The sequence below is a fragment of the Chiloscyllium plagiosum genome, chromosome 8, assembly GCF_004010195.1.
Source record: "Chiloscyllium plagiosum isolate BGI_BamShark_2017 chromosome 8, ASM401019v2, whole genome shotgun sequence".
Lineage (NCBI taxonomy): Eukaryota > Metazoa > Chordata > Chondrichthyes > Orectolobiformes > Hemiscylliidae > Chiloscyllium > Chiloscyllium plagiosum.
The window spans coordinates 95,498,724-95,504,819 of NC_057717.1; positions in this window are offsets into that span (position 1 = coordinate 95,498,724).

Consider the following 6,096-nt stretch of genomic DNA (forward strand, 5'->3'; position numbering starts at 1 on the left):
TGATTGGTATGCTTTCCTTTATTGGTCAGAGTATTGAGTACAGGAGTTGGGAGGTCATGTTGCAGTCGTACAGGACATTGGTTAGGCCTCTTTTGGAATATTGTGTGCTGTTCTGGTCTCCTTCCTATCGGAAGAATGTTGTGAAACTTGAAAGGGTTCAGAAAAGATTTACAAGGATGTTGCCAGGGTTGGAGGGTTTGAGCTACAGGGAGAGGCTGAACAGGCTGGGGCTGTTTTCCCTGGAGCATCATAGGCTAAGGGGTGACGTTATAGAGATTTATAAAATCATGGGGGGGTATGGATAGGGTAAATAGACAAAGTCTTTTCCTGGGGTGTGGGCGTCCAACATTAGAGGGCATAGGTTTAGGGTGAGAGGGGAAAGATATAAAAGAGACCTAAGGGGCAACGTTTTCACACAGAGGGTGGTGCATGTATGGAATGAGCTGCCAGAGGAAGTGGTGGAGGTTGGCACAATTACAATATTTTAAAAGGCATCTAGATGGGTATATGAATATGAAGGGTTTGGAGGAATATGGGCCAAATGCAGGCAAATGGGACTAGATTAATTTAGGATATCTGGTCGGCATGGACGGGTTGGACAGAAGGGTCTGTTTCCATGCTGTACATCTCTATGACTCTAGAAATACTGTAATTATACCAGCCTCCACCACTTCCTCTGGCAGCTCATTCCATACCCGCACCACCCTCTGCGTGACCCGTGGGTCCCTTTGAAATCTTTCCCCTCTCACCCTAAGCCTTTGCCCTTGAGTTTTGGACTCCTCTACCCTGGAGAAAAGACCCTTGTCATCCACCTTATCTGTGCCCCTCATGATTATATAAACCTCGTTAAGGTCACTCCTCTACCTCCTGCACTCCAGGGGGAGAAATGTCCCAACCTCTCCTTATAACTCCAACCCTCCAGTCTCGCCAACATCCTGATAAATCCCTTTCTAAATCCGTCCTAAATCAGGGAGACCAGAACTGTATGGCGTTCTCCAATAATGGCCTAACTAATGTCCTGTACAGCTGCAGCATGATGTCTCAACTCCTTTACTCAATGAACTGACCGAGTATGGCCAATGTACCAAACGCCACTTTCACCATCCTGTCTACCTGTGACACCCTTTGCAAGGAACTATATACCTGAACCCCAAGACTCTGTATTTGACAGCACTCCCCAGAGCCCTGCCATTAACTGTGTAAGTCCTGCCCTGGTGTGTTTTACCAAAATGCAAACTTCACATTTATCTGAATTAAACACCATCTGCCAAATCTCAGCCCATTGGCCCATCTGATCAAGATCCCCTTGTATTCTGAGGTAACCTGCTTCACGATATAATTCTATTGGCTGTACCAGCATCAGTGGACCCCCTGGTGTAGTGGGAAGGTGGCTGGATCAGTAGTCCAAGATGGAGGTTTATAACAGCCAAGCCACATTTACATTCAAGCAATTAATTGCAAGGCTCAGTAGCCATTGTTAAAACCTGACATTGAGATCATAGAATCCTGACAGCGTGGAAACAGGCCATTTGGCCCATCGAGTCCATACTAACCCTGTCAAAGAGCATCTCAGCCAGGCCCACCTCCCTACCCTCCCATGGCTAATCCACCTAATTTACACATCTTTATGGACTGTGGGAGGCAACCCGCACCGACCCGAGGGGAACGTGCAAACTCCACACAGTCGCCCGAGGGTGGAATCGAACCCGGATCCCCTGCTATTGCTGAGCCACTGTGAGGAGTCAAACAGAGGGACCTCAGGGTTCAGGTACATAGTTCCTTGATCAGCCTGTCATTCAGTGTAAATAATCCCAGATCCAATTCTGAGGGAAAGAAAGGCCAAGTAAACAAATCCTTTCGGAAATGAAATCTGCAGCCTTCACCCTAGTCAGGCCTACATATGACTCCAGACCCACTGTAATAGGGAGGAACACTTAACTCGCTTCTGGATTGATCGGGCAAAGCCCTCGGTTCCATTCAAGGGATGGACAATGACTGTTTGTGTTGTCAAGGCTGTCCACATCTCGACAAAAGAGTGTGCATAAAATAGACAGCGCAGAAAGAAGATAAAAAGAGCTGAGAGAATCGTCGATGCTGGAAACCTGAAACAAAAATGGAAATTGCTGGAAAAGCTCAGCGTTTGTGGGAGAGAAAGTAGTTAACGTTTCAGGTTCAGATTACCCTTCCTCAGAACTGCCCTTCTGAGGAAGGGTCGCTGCACCCGAAGCGCTAACTCTGATTTCTCTCCCCAGGTGCTGCCAGACCTGCTGAGATTTTCCGGCAATTTCCGTTTAGGTTCAGGGTTCGGCCTGTGATGAGGAAACATGCCTTCACTTCTGAGGGTCTCCAACCTGTGGAATTCCTGACCACAGGAAATTGTGGAGGACCAGGTCACCGAATAAACGCAAGAAAGAGAGAGAGAAAAATTCCTCAGATATGAAAGGCATCAGGAGAAATGGGGAGAAAATGGGAAAGCGGTATTGAGAGAGAGCAACCGTGATTGTAGAGAATGGTCAAGTATTAATGAAGGGCTAAGTGATCTAATCCTACTCCGATGAGCCAGTGGTTGGGAAAGAGAAATTCCAAGATGAATGACTTTCTGACAGAAAAATGTCCTCTTCGTCATCACTTTGATGTTGATTTTTTTTTTCAAGTGGTGTGCTCCCCCCTCTCGCAAAGCTGAACTCTCCAATGACTGCCCTCTCAGCATTCACCCCCCCCCTCTTCAAATCACAAACCTTACAATAAGTTCCTCTCCCATTCCTCCAAACGCCAATGAGTCCAGGCCCAACCCATTCCTCGTCCCAGGTGAACTCCTCAGCCCGGGAATCAGTCGAGCGAATTTTATCAGAACACTGCTTGATACAAAGGCCTTCATTGGCTGGGCCATGGAGTACAAGAGTTGCAGTGACAGAAAGCCCTTGTTAGGCCGCATTTGCCATATTGTGCGCAGTTTTGGTCGCTATGTGGATGTGGAAGCTTTGGACAGGATGCAGAGACGGCATTGGCCGTGAGGGTAGGTCAAAAAGACTAGGATTGGTTTCAGTGGGAAGATGGCGGCTGGGAGGAGATCTGATGGAGGCCTACACAATTATGAGAGTCATTGTCAGAGGCTGTTTCCCAGGGTTGAAGTTTCAATTACAAGGGGACACAGGTTCAAGGTGAGAGAGGGGGAACATTTAAGGGAGATGTTTTTCATGGTAGGAGCCTGGAACGCACTATCAGAAGAGGTGGGGGATGTAGACACATTGGTGACATTGAAGCAGTATCTGGGAGGGAGTAGAGGGATACAGTCCGAATAGGGCAGAAGGTTTGTTTTTTAGTTTAGTTAGGGCATGATGATCAGCACAGGCTTGGAGGGCCGAAGGGCCTGTTCCTGTGCTGGGCTTCTCTTCTGTTTTTTGTTCCTGTAAATGTAGAACAAAGGGAGATTATTAGGAGTGCGGAAATCTGGAACATCCGCTCCCAAATGGCTGAGGGTATTCTGGGGTTTCCCAGCATGATGTCCTTTGGGTGTCAAAGGATAGTGAGCAAAAATAGAAGGTGCTACATCAATGCAAATTATTGTTGGTGTTGCGAATGGTGATCAGAATGGTACAGAAGGTTTGAGGGGGCTGAATGGCCCTCCCTCAGCTTCAGAGTCTGACTCAGGGCCCACACATTTATACAGTGTGAGGGAGCATCTGAACTGCCCCCATCCCCATGGCAACCTGCTCCATTGTCGAAGGTGGCCCAGTGGTTAGCACTGCTGATTCACAGCCTCAGGTGACTGCCTGGGTGGGCTCTACACATTCTCCCTGTGTCTGTCTGGGTTTCCTCCCAAAGATGAGCAGGTTAGGATGGATTGGCTACGGTAAATGCAGGTTCACAGGAATGGGTTAGGCCTGGGTGGGATGTTCTTCGGAGAGTTAGTGTGGACTTGATGGGCTGAATGGCCTGCTTCTGCACTCTAGAGAATTCTACTAATACCTATCCACATTAAAAACAGATATAATCCCAACTTCCCCCCTCCATTATCGAATCCACATCATTTAATAGCATCTAAACTTTGCTGAATTAAGCTCCTGTCCAACACCTTGGTGGTGCTACAGAAAGACAGGTTGTTGAGTGTTAAATCTCGAGATTACTTTCTGAAGTCAAACTGTTCAGTGATAGTATTCGAAGCCTCAGGAGCAGGTGGGTCTTCTATCCAGGTCTCCTGGCTCCAAGGTACCACTGTGCTATAATCCCTCTTAAGGTACATGATTGATATTTGCTAATTAACCTGTTTGGAGCAAGTTACTACACCCCTCAGGAGCAGGTGGTGAGAATGCGCATAGAGCAAAAGCAGGCTGGGAAAGAGTTCAGTTCTGAGTTTTGTGAAACGACAGGTTCAGCTGAGCATGACTCAGATCAGATAAGAACTTACAGTTAACAACGCGGTGCTGGAGGCAAGGGGAATGGGTTAACAAGGGGGAAAAGCATTCATAATGTAGAACCATTTAACAATATCAGAAGCATTCAGTATGTAAGGTCAGTTAACAAGGGGGAAAGTTTTTTTTTCCTTATTTTTTCCCCCAGCACCCATGTTGTGTGTGTGCAGGTGTGAGACACAGTGAAAGACACAAGGTGCACAAATCCGGTTCCACCACCAGGAAGATAGGAAAACACCCGGGTGGCCAGTGACAAACACTGCCCTTCACATCAAAGGGCAGTGCTGTGTGATCAAACAGTGAAGGGGAGGGGGAAATAATGCACTCCACTCCCTGCGGCGCCCACCTCTCCCTGAACAACTCCAGGGTGTTGGTGGACACCGTGTGCTCCTTCTCCAAGGACACCCGGGCTCTACCGTAACCGCGGAAGAGGGGCAGGCAGTCGGCCCTAACGATCCCCTCCACGGCCCGCTGCCTGGACCTGTTGATGGCCAGTTTGGCCAGGCCCAGGAGCAGACCCACGAGGAGGTCTTCAGACCTGCCCTCCCTCCTCCGTACCGGGTGCCCAAAGATCAGGAGTGTGGGACTGAAGTGCAGCCAAAAACAGAGGAGAAGGTTTTTAAGAAAATCAAAAAGGGAGTGCAAACACCCACACCCAATATAAGGGGAGAAGTATTCATTGTATGAATCCAGTTAACAAAGTTAAGAGCATTCATTGTATAACAGTAAAGGACTTCGTCTCTGCTATTGACACTCGCTAATTGTAACGGTAACCCAATTAATATGTATGCTGCCTTATCTGGACGCTCCTCCCTGTAAAATGACCATATAGTTCATTAAGAAACTGCTGTTCCAGAGAAGAGCATGAACCCATGTCTCTGTGCACATGAATGATCGTTCTCTCTCCCTCCAGGGCCTGGAATAAAGATGAACGAGGTAAAGCCACACTGTGTCTCTGTGCGTTTTGCTTTGTCTGAGGTGGGGGTTGAGGGGAGGGAGCGGGACGACAGTGGGGCTTGAAGCTGGGTTCCACTTTCGACCTCGTGTCTCAGTCCCCAGCCAGACCCATTCCCTTCCCGAGTTCAGGCAAGTGTCTTCGCAACAAAACATCCGTCAATTATTTTGGCTGGTGTGGGGGCGCAGGGGTCAAACAGCAGGGGATTGGGTGGGGAGGGGAGAGGTAGGGAGGGTTAATTCAGGCACTTACAAATGGACATGGTGTCCCCCAGCGCTCGCCCCCACCCCACCCCACCCTATCTCCGTGATGGAGGATGTGTCCTTCCCGTCTGTCTGTAACTCAACCATACCCCATTTTGCTCCGCCCTGACTCCACATCTGCCCCCTCGCCCCTCACTGAGGGGCTCGAGAGATGCCCCATGTGAGTAGAGGCATGCATCACTGTGAGGGTCCCTCCAGTGGAACGGCCAACTAGGGGCGAGCAGTAAGGAATAGGAACAGGCCTAGTCCATTGGGCCCATCAAACTGCTGTGATATCCCACAAGGTCACAACTCCATTTACCTTCAGGAATTGGCCCTGAGGGAAGATCTGCCCCTCCATCCACCCTGTGCCAGGCCCTTGGGATCTTACCCACTCCTGTAACATCGCCCCCTTCAGTCTTCTAGATGCCAATGACTCTTCCAATGCTGATCCTTTTCCTCAGAGGAAAATCCCCACCTCAAACCT